The sequence below is a fragment of the Chlamydotis macqueenii genome, chromosome 11 (genome assembly GCF_036417535.1).
Source record: "Chlamydotis macqueenii isolate bChlMac1 chromosome 11, bChlMac1.mat, whole genome shotgun sequence".
Classification (NCBI taxonomy): Eukaryota; Metazoa; Chordata; class Aves; order Otidiformes; family Otididae; genus Chlamydotis; species Chlamydotis macqueenii.
Genome location: NC_141566.1, coordinates 1,362,045 through 1,382,964, shown reverse-complemented (window position 1 = coordinate 1,382,964; position 20,920 = coordinate 1,362,045).

Here is a 20,920-nt window from a genome sequence, read left to right as displayed (position 1 = left end):
TTTGGTGAATCAGAGCTGTGGATAATCCGTGGAAAAGTTGTGTCTTTTTTTACTGCATACCCTTATTTGTTGGAGACGACTCCTCACTCAGGAAAGCACAGAACAAAACCTCCTTTCAGACTCCTCTCTCTTCATCCCATTAAGCATCCCAAATTGGAGGGTCCCTCTTGGGGATCCGTCACCCTCCCCTCTCCCTGTGGCCTCTCGAGCCTCGGCCCACGCCTGCTCTGCAGACAGCGGTGGGACAGCACACGGAGAGCCGTGTCCCCGGCAGCGTGTGGCCCAGCCAGCTCAGGTGCTGCAGGCAGCGCCGGTGATGGGCAGGTGCTGCAGGACCGGGTTTTGTTTTTAAGTTGAATGTTTTATTTGTAAGTCACCTCATTCTTTTTTGGGGGGGGAAGAAGGCTGCTTATGGAATTGGCTGGAGGATCCTGTTCCTCACTTTCTTTGCTGGCATTGCCATGTAGTGATTAGACCCCTTTTGCTTTCGTTTCTCCAGCTTCAGTCTTCCCTGCCCATCTCGTCTTAGTGCGTGGCAGACCACATGAGGGTGGAAACGTCGGGTAAAGCCGGGTGCTGCTCTGGGCTGGATGGGTGCAGCCCACCCCTGGCCTTGCTTTAGGAACAGTCAGCTGGTACCCGCCTGTTTTGGTGAGGAACACTCATAGATGTCTCCAGCTTGCAAGAACGTGGCCCAAAGTTAACTCCAGCCCTCGGTGAGGCACTGCTACGACCTGGTGGATGCCCATGACATGGAAGATGGACCTTCAATCTGGGCTAGGGTGGGAGCGAACAGGTTCATCACCGGCTGATGTCTCTGAAGGACATCAGGAGGTGACCTCCTGTCATTCCCAAAGTAAGCCTGCCCTTCTGCACTCTCCCCAGGCAGATCAGGAAACACGCACCTCAACTGGCACGTCTCCGCAGAGGGCAGAAGTCAAGGCCTATCCGCCGATGCCACCTTTAACCCTTAACCCAGGGCTTTTCCTTTCCTCTCTTCCCAGAGCACGTGTGTCGGCACGGCCCCTCTCCTCCCGACCCCACTGGGGAGGGATGCTGCACTCCTATTCTGGGACAGTCATGTTTCGGCATGTGACAGGGGATGAATGGGCCTTTCTGTTCTGCCGGAGACAAAGAGCGGCTCCAGCCCCCTTCCGAGACCCCCGGGAAAACAGAAATCTTCTTGTACACTCAACTACTGGCCTTGAAATACAACTCAGTGTCAAGGCTGATGTTAAGGGTCACTGAAATGATCAGCGGAAAGAAACTACTTCTGAGTTCAGCCACGCTACCAGCCAGCAACGCAGCATCGTGCAGGCAAGCAACGTCTTCATGGGACGCGTTTTCACAGACTGCCCTTCCTTTCTAAAGATGATAGGACAAATATAATTAATTTGGCTCTCTGCTGCCATTCGTGCTTATGTGGTTTCCATGCAAGCAGAACGGAAGGCGGCTTGGCACAACTGGCTGGTCCTGCGCACGGCAAGCTCAGAGGACCATAGCTCGGAAAAACACTGACCCCTCATTGATATATTAGATAAGGGGACTGACACTTTGTCTTCACGCTACTTTTAAACCTGGTCGATTGATTTGCAGCCTGGGGCTAAGACTTTGTTTGGAAATCAGACGTTCTCCAAGTCCTGGAGAGAGCATCTGGATGAGATCCTGCTGAAGACCATCGCCCATCTGTCAGCGTCTCCTGCTAATGCTTCAGTCACGTTTGTTGAGAAGAAAGACAGATCTGTGTTGAAATGAAACACCACGGCCTTGTCGTATCACAAGAAAGAGCGCGTAGCTTTTGCGTTTAGCTTAGTGAGCTGCTGGAAGGATGGGCTCTGAAAACTTGCTCTGCAGCTAAACTCCAATGGCTTCTACAATTTATTTTCTATGCAGGAAGCCAAGGTGTGGGAAAATCCCATTTTTGCATGGAGTGTAGCTGTCTCGAGTACCTGATTCATCTCTTTGAGTTGTCCAGTGCTCATCCTCTTACACCCCTTTGTTCCTCTTTGGGTCAGCTAGTGGCCACCTACCTCAACAGCCTTGCTCTTTCCGGTTCCCACCCAACCTGTTCCTCCCTGTGCGGGACTCCAACACCACAAGAGAAAGGGCTAACAGGTAAAACCTAGGGAGCATGAATTTCTTGGATCATAGCAATTCTGGGTCCAGTGTTCCCAGTTGGAGATACTCGTAGGAAGTATTTCTCCACAGCTCTGAGCGGGGATGGAGTTTGCTCCTGGCCTTTGATGTGCAGCCCTCCTGCTCATCTTGGAGTAAATCATCCCAGTGCGTGGCTTTGCCTGGGAGCTAGCTTTTAGCTTTTTAAAGCTGCAACACCAAAGCAAAGCCAAGTCCCATGATATCGTGTCACAGCAAGAAATCAGCTTGCTGGTGTGATCGGCATGTCTTTGTGGTCTGGAGGGAGGCACGGATTAGGGCATCCATCCCTCACAGCATTGCCAACTGTGGGAACGTGTTGATGGCTTCCTAGTCAAAGCCACTGGAACAGAAGCCCTTAAAGCAATGATTAAAAAAAAATTAAAAATCGCTTCTGCTGCAAGCCTGAATCACAGGACTTAACCTGCAGATAAGCTCAGAACTGTCCCACAAAGAGTCAGTTGTGCTCTGGTTTTGTGTGCGGTGGTGTGAGGGGAATCAAATCACACAGGTGTGGTCATGCAGCAGAGGAACAACTCTAAGGATCATTTAAGAGCTTCATCCTACACCCCCTGACCTGTGGACACATAGGCACCCCTTCATCCTACACCCTCTGGCCTATGGGCACATAGGCACCCCTTCATCCTACATCCCCTGACCTATGGACACATAGGCACCCATTCGTCCTCCTGCGAATTGAGTACAGCTGTTCACCCTGAAACCTATTCAGGCCTGGGCTGGAGGTGGCCCTCAGGACCCTTAGGGCACTAATTGGTCTTAACGGCCCTGAGCAGCCTCACCTGAGACCCCCCACCCCCCCCATGGGCCCCAGAGCCCTATTTCAGTCCAGATCTAGGAGCCCTGCTCTCCTGCTCAGTCCTACCTATGCACCTGCTCAGCCTTGGGCTCTGTTGAGCTGCGCCTTGACCCCTGGGTTGTCTTGATCTCAAAATGTGCCTTGTTGCCATGAGCTTACCCAATGATTCCAACTCTTGGTTGAATCTGGCTGCCTTCTCCAGCTCTGCTCACCTTGTTCAGGTACTGTGGGATGGGCCCTGGCTGGTGAGGCTCTGCCCTGTTGGCTGGGGTGTCCCCTTGGCTCCCTGTCCTTGAGGGTCTCTGGGGTGGTGCCCTGATGATGGGGTGGTGGTCTGTGGTTGAGGTGTACCTCCAGGAGCAGGGATGGGGAGGAGGACTTTGAGGCTGGGGTGGGGGGAACATGTCTCTAGAGGCAGAATCTCCATCCAAGTTGCCCTCCTGGCATTATTTTTTTTTTAAAAAAAAAAGTTGTGCCTGCATTTCTAGTTGCATTGCTTAGGTCTTGCTGCCAGCATTTGCTTTACCCTGCCTCTTTTTCCTGAGAGGTCTGGAGTCCTGGAGAACAGCTCTGGCATCTCTCCAGGGGCACTTTTCCACACCGAATGTTCTCATTCCTGTCGAGCTCTCTGGTGCTGCTGATCCCTGAGCTTTGTCCTATCCTTTGCCCTCTCTGGGCTGATACCCTCTGGTTTTAACCCCTGTCTGAAGAGATGCTCCCTTGGCTTGGGAGAGCTTGGAAGCAGTGGGATGAAAAGCCCATTTGTCAATGGTCTCCACCCCTGACCTCTACCAGCCCAAGAAGAAACATGGGTAATGTTGTATGGGCCCCATTCTACAAAACCTCCAGCAATTCCGGGCTGAATCCCACCAAACTCTACTGATGGGCTCCTTTGCAAAGGGCTAGGAAATAGTAATTGTTTGAGTGCTTGCATCTGCCTGCGTGTATCTTGGTCTGCAGCCACCCTTCCCACCAGTCAGGACAGGCGAGTGGAGGAACAGCCTTGTTTAGAAGATGGGACTCTTCCTTCCCATTGGAGGAGGGGATGTCTCAGAAAGCATCTCTGTGCAAAGCCGGATCACTGCTGTTCCCACGAGCCCACGCTGACCCTGCACTTGAGACTTTTTTTTTTAATTTTTTTTTTTCCCTCTCGTAACTTTCTTATCGGCTGGGGTCAACCGGAGTCAAGCTGGCCAGGGATGACAGGGCGTTTGCAGCTCTGACTATCAGGCATGGGGAGTTTCATGACCGTGATGACAAGTAGACAGGGATGCTTGCCAGCTTCTTCTCTCTGAAGGCTGTCCATTATGTCCCGGTGTCAAGTCTGAGGGCGCATGTGCATATGTGATTTCCTGCTAGATGCTTGATAGATTGGGGCTGGCAAGGAGTAGAAGCCTCTTGTCATCTTCAGAAGCCTTAGAAGGCAGCCCTGATGTCAAGCCCTCAGAGTTCAGGACAACTGTGTTCCTCATGGGTGGAGGGAGCTGTTAAGGAAGTCCTGGAAACTGTGGACGTCTCTGTGCTCCAAAGATATTGCTGAAACCGGTATGATGGGAGGATGTTGATCCTCACCTTGATGGAAAGAGGACTTGTTTCTCCAGAAACCCCGCATATCCTAAGGATTTTCTGGAGGCAGAGGGGAAGCCTCTGCCAGGCATTAGACCAATGCTCAAGCCAACGTGGCATTGCTGGTGAGGTGCAAAGGGCTGAGAAGTATCCAGCCTTCAGTGTTGTCTTGCAGGCCTGTGGGTAGGGATGTAGTAAAGTGTGGATAGGAAATTGTACGAGAACAGCGTCCCCTCTGTATTGCATCTACTAGAGACTTTCTGTTAGAGCTTTTTTTGGGATTTAGTTTGTTGTTTAATATCTGAATGTTGTTAATATGTTTTGGGGGAGTCTGTTTCATTTAAGTAGCTCAGATGGAGAGCTGGAAGAGCTGAACATTTTGACTTCAGGAACAATCTTCCTGGGGTACTGAAAGTCAGCTAAATTAAATGAAATGCTGGCACTGTCAGTACAGCCACGGATCCAGCCACTTCATGTAAAGCTCACCAAGAATGTGGGGAGGCCACCAGATCCTCCTGTGATCCTACCAGCCTGCGGATGGGAGACCAGCGCATCAGCTGGTGTGAATCCTCATTGGCTTTGGCAGGACAATGCTGGCAGAGGAGCAGCGACAGCCACAGTACCCAGAAAAACAGCAGAAACTTTTCTGGACTATTTCCCAGTCTCCCCTACCTACTGCTCCTCACTCTGCTTAACGAGCTTCTGAGAAAAGTTTGGACAAATGGGTTATTGCTCCTGAAATAATTGCAGATAATTATATAAAGATTAATGACCTCTTCTTGAAGGGCCACCAATGCAGGCTTAGTCTTCTTCAATTACCGATGACCTTTCCAGGAAATGGGAATGAGGAAACAGTGGGAGGCGGATTGGGTAAACAATATGTAATTTAGATTCTTTAAAATTACGGGGAGAGCACGACTGATGTGATTCCCCACATCTCCACCTGCCTCTCTGCAGTTTGCAGACAAGTAGTGTTGGTCGGCTGCTCACCAGCCATCAAGTCAGAAAGGGTACAGTGCATAATGCCTCAAAGCCAGCAGAAAAAATGCATTGGGAGTAAGAGGAGGCAGCAGAAAACACAAGTGTGTCACCTCCCCTAACATCGGACAGAGGACACTTTCCTCCTATAGTCTGAGCTTTGGTTAGCCCTAGGGAAAGTGAGTAAAAGCCAAAGATATGGTGAGGAACTCAAGGCCACCTTCACTTTGGGTTTTGCTGATAACTTCCAACAATTTGGAATTGTTGGAAGCTGAGGGACAAGCAATGGATAACCAGAACTTAACATGGGTGGTGCCTGGCTTACAACTGGCCTGTTCCAGCATGCGCTGGTTCCAGACTCACCCTTTGAAACTGGACCTATGATCCTATGACTGTGCTGGAAGAAGAGCAGGTTCATGAATGCCATCAAAGAACATGGAGACATCTCTACCTCTGGAGGTCCCCACTGCCAAAAGAGGACCTGACCCTTTTATTAAGAGGTCTGCAGTGTATGGCACCTCTGGCAGAGAGGCAGAAAAGGCTTCGTCCAATACCAGCTGAGTTTTATTGCTCTTTATGGAGCCACCGCAGATTGGCAATGAGATCAGGGATGGAAAGTGCGTTAGGAGCCTTGTGGGGCTGGATCATGCCACTGGCATGTCTCTAGCTGATGGTGAGAGCCTTGAAGGTAGGCAGCCCCATGCCATGGTGTGGGACAGTCTTCTCTGGGCCAGGCACTGGGTCCTTGAAATAAGCGTCCCAGAACAGCTTGAGAAAAGAGTTGGCATGAACCTCCTCATCCTCATTAATTACCTTGCTGCTGCAAAGTAATCCTGAAAGAAGAGGTTAAAAAAAGCATTTAGTGCAGATGCACAAAGCTGGCTTTATAAATTAACTGTCAGTTAAAAATCCATTCATCCACAGCAGCAAACATCCCATTTAAATGCCCCGAGGTCATCTTTGTGCCAACAGCAGATAGCAGTCCATTCCCAAACTTAATGCTGCTAACCTCCAAGTCCCTTTGGTAGTCCTGGTAGCTATCCTAAATGTCCCACTCATTGTGTTCCAACCAGAGTGGCCAACTTGTCCTTGCTAGCTTCCTGCTGGAGAGGATGTGCTCAGATGGTCAACGTGGAACCCCCCCAAGAGTCCAGTGAGTCAAGTGACACGGGCATGTGGAGATGCTCAGAGAAGGTTTTCATGCTGCTGGAGTGGAGCTGCGAGAATACTAATCAGGGAAGGAGGGAAAAAAAAAAATACAAAAAAGGGAGTTGGCTTGTAAATTGAGGATGGCCTGGAGACAAAACCCAGTCACCCGTGTTAGGGCTGACTGGTTTCATGTGAGGCTTCTCAATCGTGTCTCTGTGTGGAGGAGACACTGGCCCTCTGTGGAGGGCTGCATGTCCCGGGAGAGCTGCTGGGTCACAAGCAGCACATGTGACTGGAGACTTAGCCCAGCGCGCAGCCCCACCATGGCCAATCCATCTTGGTGGTGGAGTTAAGGACAGGCTGGGTGGGGACATCCTTTCTCAGGAAGCCTCTCCCTGCTCCATTGAGTGCCACAAGCAGCAGAGTTAGAGAGGGAAATTGTGTGTGGTTTGGTTTTTTTTTTTTGAAGGGCTCTGTGTTAATACTCCCAATGTTTCATCGTAGGCTTTGACAATGTTTTCTGGGGAGCTTTGTGGGCTTCTGCAGAGAGGAGCTGTGCAACATGGTTTTTGCTGCTATGAGCTGATGAGAAGGTTTTTCTTGTGGACACTTACCATTTGCTACCCAGAGATATCCTTTGGAATTTAAGATAGGAAAGCAGTATATGGGTGGTAGTTGGTGCCCTCTGTTCAGCTGCTAAGTGTGATAATGGGAGGCTCCTTTATGCTGAGATGTCTCTCCACCAATGAATGCACTGTGGACCCTTAAAATACTCACTTTGCTAGCAGGTGAGACAACCCTGTGTGCTCCGTGGAAGAAAGGACCTGGTTCAGGGAGCTGGGACCCCTCGGGAATCCCGCTGCCCATCTGTGAAGAGATCAAAGATGGGGGAAGAAAAGAGCACCAGCAGAGCACAGGTGAAGTGTCAGTCAGGTGGAAGAGAGGTGTCGGTGCTATGATAAGAAGCTGTAGGAGAAAACAACACTTCCTACACTGGACCAGGAACTTTATCACAGTATGAAAAGCACCTTGACCTTCCAGAGTCTTTTCTGTCTCCTTCACTGGAAATCACCATCAGTCCCCTCTAGTCTTCCTCACCTACTCGTCCTCATGTGTAAGAAGTCTCATGCAAGAAAGCATCTAGTCCATCGCCTTGCCCCCACCCACAATCAGCTCTATGTAACCCGCTGATGGTGATTTGCCCATCTTGTTCTTACAGCCTGCTGCGCTGAAGGTGTCCTGGCATCCCGAGGGTGCACCCAAATGCAGCCCATGGAGGCAGGATGAAGTCTTTGACGATCTCAGAGCAGATGCTCTCTGTGTAAGATTAGGCAAAGGTTGACATTAGAGAAACTCAACCCTACAGCCAGGTTCTTCTTTTTTCCCCCATCCTTTGCAGTTTGGTACACCTAACTCGTCATCCCGGTCATGGAGGTGCTGTCAATACTGACTCCTCAGTGGTGGAGGTGGTGGATTAGTTAAGCTTAGTGTTGCGACTCCCTGGGATGCACCTGCTATTCCTGTATATCGCACAGGTGTATTTGTCAGTGACATCACCTATTTTTAGGCACCTAAGTCAAGATCTTAGCCCTGCTTGGTAAGTAACAGAGGCTCTGAACCTACTGGCATTGACTTGCCCTGTTGGCACCCCACAGACTCTTGAAGGCCAATTGACCAACGACTTCAGGTCTGCAGAACAAGGTGGTGGGAGCACCTTCCTCCCAGCAACCCACCTCCCCTCCGGTTCTAGGGGACGCTGCCTCGGCAGTGCCGCAGGATGTGGAGTAAAAGCATCTCGCCAGTGGAGGGCTGAGATGAGCCCCCAGCGCTTTCCTCTTGAGAAGGTGAAAGCCAGAGTAGAATAATGATTTGGAATGAACCCCAGGAACCACTCTCTGAAACTTTGATGGGACAGCGGCATTGCTCAGAGGGTGAGCTGGGTCCTGCGTGTTTATTTTAAGCTGAAAGCCAAAACGATTGTGCTAGTTACTTGAAAGAAAAGTTTTGTTTCTGTGTTCTGCTAATTAACAGCCTCCGAGAGGCACCCAGAACCTATCTCTGGGGCCCAGAGTGTTGCAAAAACATGGAAAGGTTAATTGAAGGCAAGGGGAAAACAAGAATCCCATCTTTAACCTTCTTAGTCTGCCCTTTTATGCTAACAGCATGGTGCGGGCAGATTTAATGACTCCTCATTACCCTGCTACCTAATTAACCTTCTGCCCCGAAACACAGAGTCTAAAAATGAACCTCCCTGCCCAGGAACCCCTCTGCCAGCAGCTCCCGGGGTTGAAGGAGATGCCTCCAGCATCGCCAGCCTCAAATCCCTGCGTGGCTTCCAAACGGTTCCCGTTAAACGGAGGAGGAGGGCAGCGTGGCTCCCAGGGAGAGAGCGGGCGCCCGGCTGCCGCTGGAAGAGGGAAAACGGCAGTTTGGCGAGGTGAGGATGCTCCTGCCAGAGGTACGGGTTGGATGAGGGTCCGAGAGGTGGTCCAGGGAGGGAGAGACCTGGAGAGCACCCGCAGTCATGGGGAAGGAGCGGAGGCACTGTCTGCTCTTCCCAGCAACGATGCTCTCCGCTGGCATGGGCAGCAGCCATCGCTCCAGGTGCCTGGGCTTGGCTTGCCCAGTTGCCAGTTGTCCTGGCTAACGGAGCAGAAAAATGTTACCCGTCGCTCTTGCTGGATCGCCTTTAGTTTCCCTTCTTACCTCAAATGGCGCTAACGAGCGAAGCCAAGGAGGCGTGCTGGGCGTTGGGTTTGCAAGCCTTGGGTCAAAGCTATAGCCACGGCTGTTGGGGTGTAATTTATCCAACTTGCATGCCCCGTGAAATAAATCACCATCACAGCTTCTCAGGCACCAGCGTGATGATCACTGTGCCCACAAATATCATCCAATCTGTAATTAATCTGTAATTAGAAATCGGTGAGGCAGAGGTTTTTTCGTGGTATCGCAGCCTGGGACAAGTCAATGAGTGCAAAGTATGGACAGAGCACACGACCCTGTGACCATGGTCTCCAGCAGGACAGCTGAACACCTTGCTTCACCTTAGCTTTCCTTCTAGGAGCAACTGGGCAACCATGGGAGCTTTGGGGCAGAATATGGGCAGTGGAGAGACAACGAGCAGGAGCATCTCAGTGGGCCACAGCCACGTGACGGGGGGGAAAAAATGCACAAACCAGAACTCAAGCGAGATAACGTCACCCCAAGACCTCCGTGAAAGTGCAATGGTCTGCAAGGCTTATCTTGGCTGTGTTGGCAGTACATGAGCGTCGTCTTTTGATGTGTCAATGACCCAGGGAGAAGAAAGGACTTTTTTTGGGAATCCAGTCTCCAGAAAATTTGCCCAGAGTTTGACTTTTGTCCGAGCTGCCGGTTTGCTCATATCCTGCCTGTCTGCATGGAGAGATATGGGGTCGTTGGCTCAGCCCGGCCCGGGCTGCTGTAAGTCCCAGTGTCTGTACGGTATGTTTGTGTGGGGCGGGGGGACTGGGCCAGAGCCCGCATGAGAAGGGGGGGTGCAACAACTCCTTCTGCCTTTTTAAACTTTCTCTCCATTCCTTGGAACTATTGATCCTGTTGCTACCAAACAATGAGAAAATTACTCCCAGGGCCAGCTGCTTGGGGTGGAGGGGTGGTGAGCACCTCCAACTGATGGTTGGAAGCTGCTGGTAAGGACTTGCTGGTGGACACCATGCTGGGCTGAAAGCCTTTGGCTCTGCCTCCTCCCAGATCTGGTCTGTGAAGGCGAACCTATGTACAACTCGAGAGCTGCTTGTCTGCCCTACAAAGCCGCAGTGTGTCAGCCACGCAAGGAGCCCGCGGGAGTTTCCAACGGCTACTGGCTTTGTCTTTCAGGGAGGTGGGTGTAGGGTTCATCCCAAACATGCTGAACAATCACACAGCCACGGGATCTTGTACGCAACCGGTGCCCATTTTCCCCCTGCTATTAGGCAGCGTGAATTTTCCTATGCTCTCATCAAGGGGAGACATCCGAGTCCTGGCTGCAATATATTCCCTGTGCCCTGGACTCTGCCTCAGGTGAGGTGAAACACATCTCATCTTTCATAAACTGCCAAAGTTCATCCCCTGGTCCCTTTCACTATCCCGAATGAGTCCAGAGAAAACCTGGGAAGCAACAGCCTTTTCCCCATCCTCAGCCTGGGGGGAAAAAATTTTTATGCTGAGGGTGGTGGAGCACTGGCCCAGGGTGCCCAGAGAGGTGGTGGATGCCCCATCCCTGGAAACATTCCAGGGCAGGTTGGACGGGGCTCTGAGCAACCTGATCCGGCTGGAGATGTCCCTGCTCCTTGCAGGGGGGTTGGACTGGGTGGGCTTTAACGCTCCCTGCCCACTCGAACCATTCCATGATTCAGTGACCCAGCCCCAGGTCCCCAGCCCGGAGGGAGCAGGTCTGCAGCCCTGGGTGCTACCAGAGCATCCGAGGCCAAGAGAACTCTTCCAGCCCAAACCTTCAGCTGCCTGCACTCCAGCCTCAGGGCAAGGGGCTGGCATTGGCCAGAAGATGGTGCTGGTAGGAAAGTGATTAAAGACCTTGCTCCTCTCCAGATGGTAGGGGAGAGTTTAGATTTTCTTTTTTTTTTTTCCTCCCCTCCCTCCTCCTCCTTATAAGAAACGCTGTAAAAATAACTCGGCATGTTTAATGGTCCCAGACCTACGGCGCAGGGCCCGCGAGTTATTTATTACACCCAGCGAGTCGCTGAGAGCTGAACTGCAGTAACTCGAAACCCGGGAGGCGAAGCAGCTTCTGGGCAGAGGGTTCTCTGGGCGGCTAATGGAGGCATAACCCTGATTGATAACTGTTTTAGGCTGCTTTATTTCTCCCCAGGATCCTTCACGATGACATCCTCCTCAATGGCTGGGCCGGGCTGCCTGGCAGTGGGGTAACTCTGGGGATTCCCCCCCCAAAATTAGCAAATGGTGTAGGGGGGGATGCCGTCCTGGAGATAGGGTTTTTTTTTTTGGGGGGGTTTTTTTGTTTGGTTGGTTGGTTTTTTTTCTTCCTCTTCTTGGGGTGGGTCCTTACGAAGATGTATTTCTAGGAACGAGCAGATCCCCAGCCTGCTAGCATCGCATCCCCAGCCTGCTAGCATCATTTCCAGGAATATTTAGTGGCCCCTGTCAAAAGCAGAGCTTGCTGCATGATGAGCCACCACTGCCGCACAGGAGTGGGTGTCTGCCCTGGGTCTGTTATCCCACCCTTCCAAGCCGGCACCGTTGCAATGAGAGCTTTCTGGAAAGTTAGGGGTGAGACTTGGGGCTTGCTGGAGCACGCGGCTGAGTCACACTGCCAGGAGGAAGCCGCTTTAGGATCACAGGCGAGGAACGGAGGAGCCTCTCTCTGCGAGCACGAGGAGTGGGTACAGCAGTTTTTCCCTTTTTCCCTGGGGGAAAAAAGGAGGCAGGGAAGCAGCAGAAGCACCCTGTGCCCCTTGTGCCCTGGGGACGCCTGTGCCAGTTGCTGGGGAAGGGGATGGGGACAGCTCTGTCCTTAGGTGTGTCCTGGGGACAGGGGCTCCTACGGGACCGTTGTCCCATCTGGAGGTGGGTGCTTGGTTTGGACATCGGTTCAACTGCAAACTGTCTCCACTGGGATCCCAGGGCCTATTATAGGGTGATTAAATATTAAAACAATTCATTTTGTACTTAAACTGTTCCGAAGGCTCCTGCTGACGATGACTTTGAAGTCTGCGGTGAAAGGGTTTGCTCTCGTTTCCTCCTCCTCCTCCCCCCATTCCCTCCGTCCCCACCTTTACCCGGGGAGCGATCTGGGTGAGCTCAGGGGTTGTTCATCCCTGCAACAAGTTTTATCTGGAGCCAGCCTGGCCCGTGGCCATTTCTCCTCCCTGCCCACGGTGTCCCAGCAGCGAGGTGCCTCTGTCACCCTGGGTGTCACCTGGAAAAAGCAAGAGGAGCTGGACCCGTGCCCAGGTCCTGGCATCTTGAACAGCCCCATGCTCTGTTCCTCAGCATCTCCTGCTGCAGCGGCAGGAAGGGGAGGACAACCCCTTGGAGACGAAGGCTTGCGCGTAGTCTGCTGGGAGCGGTGGTCCAGGGTGGGACCACCACCCCGGAAGGATGCCTGGGCACCTGGAGGGCTCAGGGATTAAACTCCAATCTGCCCGTTTGTCCCCCAGTCCCGGCTCAGATGGCAGAAGTGCAGGAGGACCCACGCCTCCTCTGATGAAGGAAAAGGTGGGTGGCGAATATTGCGTCTCCCCAGCTGGATTGGGCTTCCTTCCCCCTTTCCCCCCCCACCCTCCTCCAGCCCCATCTTTTACATCTGTTGTATGTGAGATCCAGCAAACTCTCAGCAGAGCTCATTACTCACGGCCCGCTGCTCTAAAGAGGGCCGAAAGGTCCTGCGCGTAATGATTGGGAGGTGATTTGTATTTAAGACGCTTGGCTCTCAGATGCTGGAGGTGGGGAGGGGAAATTAAATAATTGAAAGCTGGTGGGGAATGGAAGGGGAGAGCCCTGGGTAGAGGGAGAGGACCAGGGTTTCTCCGGACCCAGAGGCTTCTCTGGGGATGGGTGATGCTCAGCACGGCTGAGCGATGAGGGTGAGAGGTCTGGCCCAAAGAGGAGAGGGGATCCGCTGGCCTTGGTGGGACCTGATAGCCTTGGCCGCACCAGATTGCCCTTCCCTCCCCTCCTTTCTCTGCCTTTCCCTCTCGCTGCCTCCCCCCAGCTCTCTGCTGCTTCTTTAAGCAATGCAGCCAATTTTCCTACCCTGGTCCAAATTTTCAGTTGCCAAAAAAAATCTACCAGTCTGGTCCAGTTCTGCCCAAGCTGTTCCCCAGCCCAGGAACCCTTTGGACACAGACGTCCTTCCCAGGCCCTCACCAGCTCCCAGCGATCCGGAGGGCCCGTTAGACAGCGCGTGAGGGCTGGGCGGGTGACTTTTATCCAGACCGGTCAGCCGAATTGCTACGAATCGGGTCGGATTGGGCTGCCTGATCTGAAGCTAACGAGTTGGAGTGGCGATGGCTGGAGTGGGAGAACGAGTCAGAAATCAATCTCCTGGGAAGATCTGATACTCTTCCCTGTGCCATTCATGTATTTATTGACTCTATGTAGAGAACGGGGAAGTTTTGGGAGCCTCCCCTGAAGTCTGGTGTTCAGCCCTTGTGTTTTCTCTCCCAAGGTGTGGGTGCGATTCATGCAGTCATCTTTTCCCCTGAAATTCTTCCTGGAGCGTTGGATTTTCTCCCGAGAAGGCACGCTGTGGAGGCATGGGTCTTGTGTAAATAGGTAAGTTTAAGAAAACTTGTTTTTCTTAATCTTGTGCCAGATTGAACTGGAACCAAGCTCCCATTGTCCCAAAATTTCCTTCGAAGTGGCCAGGAGGGCACAGGGAGGGGAACAGCTCCCTAATGATGGAGGCGCTGGTGTTCAGCAACGGAATGCCTTTCCTTTAAGGCTCTTGGGGGGGAAAACCTTTTTCTGTTGACTTTTTGGGGCGAGGACAAACACTGCTTGCCTTCTCCCTACACCCACTCTGCTCTCAAGCGTGTCTGGGGCTGGAGCCGTCTCTGCAGCTGGTGCCCTTGGCTCTGCTGGGGACTCGCAGCCGGCCCCGCTTGACAGGAGATGTCCGTCCGCGTGTCCGTCCTCTGCCGTGCCCAGCAGCCGGAGCAGATGGCCGGGGGTAGCTGCCCACCCCCGGCAAGCAGGGCTTTCTCTTCCGAGGCTGTGATTAAGAGCACTCAAGTGATGCTCGGCTGGCTGCTGCTCCCAGCGATCCATCGTTTTGGGGAATGATGCGGTGCAATGTAGGCATCGGATCTTCTGCTGCCGTGGGGCTCGCAGCTGGGATGGCAGCCTGGGTGTTTGTATGGGATGCTCGAGCCCCCTCCTGAGGTTGGGGGGTGGTACCCCTGTTTTGAAGAGAGCTGGGAAATGGGTTCCTGGCCCCAGGCTCCCCCACAGCGGAGCGAGGGCTTTTACAGCTCAAGGCGGACTGTCGGTAGCCCTGCAGGGAAGGTGCTGGAGAAGAGGAAAGGCGTCAGAGGAAAGCTATGGATGCTGTGTGACAGGCTGGAGAGAGCAGGCGGATTGCTGGTGGCAGCACCGGGGAGAGCGGGTATGTGCCAATAGCTGGGGCCGGCTCAGGGTTTGTTTAAAATGACTCGGTTCTGTGTCTCCAGGAGCATCTGTCTTCCCAAAGCCTGGCCCGTGCAGGACGGGAGCTTTTCCCTGGTCCAGAAGTGCGGGCCAACCAAAGCCTGCTCAGCAAAGTGCTCCTTGCCTGTCCCCTCTCCTGCCGTGTCGCTGGTGGGGATGTCCCCAACGGCTCCCCACGGGGCACCGCCACATAGACAAGAGTAGAAAAGCGTGTCTTTAGAAGCAATTCTCCTGATGTTTTTCCAGTTTCCAGCAAAAGAGAGTGTGTAGGGTGTCCCGTGCTAGCAGAGCGTTTGGTTCAATCGGGGCCGCTGCCAGGTGAGTCGCCCCCACGCATCCTCAAATTGGCTCCTCTGGGTCGTCTTGGTCCGGACCTTGTGCTTGGGATTTGGGGTTTAAATGGGAGAGAGGAGGGGACAAATTATGTGCGTGCACCTGGAGGGTGAGGTGGTTGGCCTCTTGCATTTTTCTTGTTGACACTCATTACCCTAAGTGTCTTAGAAAATTTATTAGATTTTACATATTTTTATATATATAAAGACATAGGGAATATACAAAGCACTGCATCCGTAGAAATAGAAATATTTTCCTGGGAAACAAAATCAATGGTAAACAGCACATTGCAGAGCTACACAACAGCTGGAATGAGCCCTAAATATTTATTATTAATACCAAAGCTGTTTGTTTTTCCTGTATTAAATAGGTCGTATATTTTATCTAATAAAACCTCTGTGATTGGTGTTGGCTCTGCTGGGCTCAAGGAAGATTTTGATTTTGAGGTCTGAGTGGAGAGTGGGAGCATGGGAGGCCCCGCTTGGGCTGGGTGAACTGTGTTACTCAAAAAAATTTGAGTCTGTGGTGAGGTTTGCAGGAGGGCTGAGTCTCCTCCATGTATAACTGTGCAGGCTCTGCCAGCGTCTCCCAGGACCTGGTCTAGAAACAGGACCCAGTGGTGTGCGCAGAGCAGGGGGTGCGGGTCCAGGTCTTGGCCCATCCAGGGATTCCCTGTGTCAAGATGGATAAACCACTTAACCCAGACTGGGCTGCAGTCTGGAAATGGGATTGCACCAACTGGCCCTCGGGGATGCTGGAAGTGACTGGGAGGCGCATGGTGACAGCAAATGCTCTTTCCCCCCTTTGGAGACATCATTAAGCAAATATCTACAAAGCTTCCTGAGCTTCAGAGGCTGCAATCTTGAAGTTAGCTGGATGCTTAAGTGCATCCGGGCCCAACTGCTGCCAAGTCCAGGTGTCGGGGGGAAACAAGTGCTGTGCAAAGCCCCCCGCACTTTAAAATCCCCATCCAACGGCATTAACCCCACGTCAATCTACTCAGGCCTTTCAGGAGCTAAGGAAAGCTGGGTATGCTCATTGAACTTCCTTCCAAATGCTCCAGGAGTCAAAAACACTGTTGCGCTAGCATCTGCCGAGGAGAGGAACGTGAGAGACGTGAACGCCGTACGGGGGTTGAACAGGGCTTGTAGGGTGGCAATGAGCAGTTGGGTTTAGTTTGAGGATTTCAGCCAGGTGGTGGGGTTTCTGAAAGCAAGCTATTTCCAGTAGATCCAATATGTTCATACTCTTTCTGCTGAGCGGATCCGCCTCTGCCACAGCTCTGCGAGCTCCCGGGTTCAGGCTCGGTGTGGCATGCGTGTTGGTGCCGTTTGCTGCAAACAGAGGTAGCAAATGAAATCCACAGATGCTGGAGTGGCCAAGACCCAAGGGATCCTTTTGAAAACTGGTGCTGGTCCCTTGAGGCTCCCCTGCTGTTATCGTAACACTATTGCTCATCTAGTTGGAGGTGACAGGTCCTCCGATCCCATTTACTGACCCTTCTTCGTCCTGTGGGAGCTGAGAGTCTCCATCCCTGCCTGTGAATGGCCTTTGCTCTTCCTCCTTTCCCTTCCTGCTTGACCCCAACCTGAGCACAAGAGCCAGTCCTGGGCCCCCCCTTGACTATCGGAGGGTAGCAGTGACCATAGGATGGGCTTATAGACCTTGTCTTGGTGAAGACATGGTGGATTCTTGCTTGTTCTAGTTTGTACCCAAAGTCAGACTGCACTCATGTTGGAATCACAGAATAGTTTGTGTTGGAAGGGACATTTAAAGGTCATCTAGCCCAACCCCTCTGTAAGGAGCAGGGACATCTTCAACCACTTCATGGAATCAAGTGTTAGCACGCTTACTGGCCTGGTTTGGCCTCACTGGTGCTCTCCAAGATGAGGTCCAAGCAACATCTGGGTTGGCCCAGGCCGGGGGCTGCTCTCATGGGCAGGGCAGGTTCAACCATTCCCAGGATCAACAAAGACCAAGACCCTTCTGCAAAGACGAAGAGTGAATGTGGGTGCAACCACAAACACGGGACCAACCTCTTCCTGGATTTGTTTGGGAGCACAGGTACGTTCTGAAAGCCAAAATATCTGATTTTTCGGGACTAAGTTTTGTGTTGTTTGAGTGCTTGCACTGAAACTTGCCTATCAAACCCTGCCTGCAGGTACCTACGTACCCGCATGAAGCAAAAAGCCTTTCTCCCGCCCGCCGTGGTCCCTGCGTGTGCTCTGGTCTCCGGCTCCTCAGCTTCAGCAAACGCGTGTGCAAATTCATCTTCGCGCTTGGCAGCTCCGGTGCCGGGGCCAGGCTCCTTGCCGTGTGCCGTGTAAATACCGTTCGCCGCGTATTTACACTGAGCGCCGCGCCCCGCTGTACATTAACATTTAAAACCAAATAGTCGGCCCCTTCGCGAGCATCGCTCCGAGGGACGGCAGCGCAGCGCGAGCGTCGTGTAAGTAATTTGTTCAACATTGGTGATAATAAGCTGCACAGAGCAATAAGAACATAAACACAGGCAAGGCTTTGTGTGAGCGTCTGTGTGTATTTTTTTTCTCTTTTTTCTTTTTTTTTTTTCCTAAAGGAACCTCTGAGGGGGAAAAAAAAAAGCATGAATGATTCATAGATGCAAGGGAGGGAAAAGACGGAGAGAGAGGGGGAGAGAAAGGGAGAGAGAGATTAAGAGAGAGGAGCTTCAAAGTGACTGGAGCCGATTTGAAGTCCTGAGCGTTCCTGGGCTGGGTAGGCCAGCAATTCACCAGAGAGGCCCTGTCAAGCTCCCCCCACCACCCGCCCCAGCCACCGCGTCTCCTGCAAACACAGCCCCCAAATCGCGGGTTCAGAGTTCACCCTCGTCTAATGATGTGAAGGCCTCCCAGACCCTCTGTGAGTGGCATCTGTTTGTAGGCGCGGCCCTTCCCTGGTGGCTTAGCCTGGCGTAAAATTAAAAAAAAAAAAAAACAAATTAAAAAAAAAAAATATATATAGAGGAAGAAGAGTGGAATGAGATGCAGGGCTCATTTAAAAAAAAAAGTGCTGGTGGTAAAACGCCTTTGATTCTGAATATTAAAAAAGCCCGTTAGATTTAAATGTAATGAGAATATTAACGCTGCTGCCTTGATTTGTATTCACTGGCTACCACAGGCGTACTTTGGGAGCGGGAAGGAAGAACACGGCTCGCACCCAGACGGAAGCTGATGGCCTGGGTGGGGAGAGAGGAGCCCCGGCGCCGGCGGGAGCTGGAAGGGGTGAGAGAGATGGAGGGGCTGGTTTTGCCCCTCTCCATCTCACTCTCCAGCCCCAGACAAGATGGGGGCTTTCAAAGGCGTTGTTACGATGGCAAAACCGGTGGCACCAGCACGGCTAGAGCTCAGCACCCCTTTGCAGGGAAACTCAGGTGTTATGAAACTTGGTTCTGCTGTGCTCAGAAAGGGGAATTCCTTGTCCACGGAATACGAGTCTGGGAACAATTTATTTCTTTTTAATTTTGTCTAAAGCGCCGTTAATATTTCGCTCCTTCGGTTTAATATTGTAATTGGTTTAAATGTGTGTGCTGTTGTGACAAATCTGCAGGAGAAATGAGTGAGATCTAGAACAAGACCAGTTATTGGTTTTGTGTCATAGAATAAATGACAAAATAATGAATAAATAATAATACTCTAATTAGCATTACATGCTTGCTTTATTTTGTAAATCAAAGGCAGTAACATTCACTGGCCTAATGAAAGAGTTTGATGTTCTAATTCTTCTGAAAGAGAGGAAGAGATAAGGGCTCGGTGCTAATTACTGTAGCAGCTGATTTTAGAAAAAAACGCCTGAAATTTTTGCCTGGCTACAATAAGGATATCAAACACCGCAAATGTTCCAATTTGCAAAATGAACAGAAAATAAAATCAGAGGCTTTAAAATAATGTTAAAATAGAAGAAATATAGTTGGCCATCCTATTGTATCATAATATGTCATGACGTGTCATTAGCACTAACGAGTATCGAGGCAGGCACCGCTCCAACAGAGCCGTGAAAAAGTTATATTGGACAGATAACACTGTAACAAGGAGCAGACCAAAGTTAATATTTAATTTCCAAGTGGACTTTCAGGGATTTCTGAATTATTTTTAGGAAGTGAAATGTTCTAAACCCAGCGGAAATGAAAATCAAATGATTTTGCAAAATGTTTTGGTTTTGACTTGGGCTTTTTGAGAAGGAAAGCCCCAGTGCTGAGGTTTTCTAGGCGCCCAAATCCCAGCAGAGCGCTGAGTAAATGCTGGAAGCTTTAATGAATAGCTGCAGCGTAGGCAACGATGAGCTATTTTGAGACATCCATCGAAGCAAGAAGTGCTGCACAAACATGGAAAGGAGGTGACACAAAGCAAGGGGAGGCTTGCGCAGGAGTTTGTCTTAAGGCTGGGCTGAGGAAAGAAGAGTTGGACTAAGGCAGGACCTAAGGGGAAGTCCTCTCTGCTGAGGACGTGTCAGGCAGACCTGGGTTTCTCCATGGCTCCCTTCCTTCCAAGTGTCCTCCTTTTCTTCCTCCGTGCTCAAGTTGTAAGGAAAAATGTAAAGGAAGAGCTTGATGTCTGTCATAGCTGGTTGATGTGGTGGTCGCTCCTTGACACAAGGTCTGTTGAACCTTCCAAAGGCTGCCCATGACCAAGAGCATGCCTCTCTGCTGTCTCCTAGACTGATGGAAGTTTGGAGGAGTAACAGGGGATTCCTTAACCTCTGACAGTGCTTTGGCTTGAACCAAATTTCCTTTGCCTATGCAGAAGAGCTGGGACCTGAGAACTGGTGAGTTATTGCTGCAGATGCCTCCACGATGCTTTCAACAGCACCAAGGAGGGAGGGATCTACGGGGATCTGGGACTTGGTGGTTGCACAGCAACTCGAGTCCTCTGTGCAGGTGTTCCTATGCTTCACTTGTCTATGCCAGGATGGGGACAGAGGTTGAGCTGAAGTTGTGTCCTTTCAGTGAAGGCTGGTGAAGCTTTTGAAGTGGTTGAGTTCAGTGACGCTTGGCCAACTGGTGCTAGCAGTGAGTCTAGGCGGGTGTGCTGCCACCGCCGGCTGTAATGTGATTTCCCCCAGAGGAAAACTCCCGTTGCAGTGCACAGACACACAAGGAAGCACAATTAACTTCTCTGGAGGAGCCTTAAGCCCCCTTTCCTTGAGTGTTGTGTAATTAAAACCTCAATCTTGTTAATACATTAGTGAGATGTTTGCACATAATTCATCAAATGTTTATGAAAATGCGTAACAAATAATCCTGACAAACAAGACCCTTAATTGAGATAAGGGATGGGAAGCCTTGTGAATTTTTAATAAAAAGTGGGAAAGAAAGCATGCTACGTTAATCAGATGAAGTTCTCTCATTCAATATTTTCAAGTGACTTCCCTAGTGCACATTTTATTTAATATATTACACAAAAGGAATATCTTGATTCCCCCAAAGAGCTTTGCATAGAAAACCCTCTCTTGCAACAAACGTCGGATTGGCTTGAGGCATTCCCTCAGCTATTGATCAAAATCTTATTTTCTTTGCTCTTGACAGATAACAACATTAAAACCTGCCTGGGATTCTGAGCTGGAAGAGGAACAGCCAACGCCAGCCGATGCCTGCGTGTCTTTCTCCAAGTGAGTAGTTAACTCTGTTGTATAGCATCACGATGGCGTCAAGGCACGTGGCACGGGGGCTTACTTAGCTTGGTTTCCGGCTGATCTCAGACCACGTAGAAGCAGTGGCAGGCAGAGCACCTTTCCCTTACCCCAGGCATAATAATTGTCTGT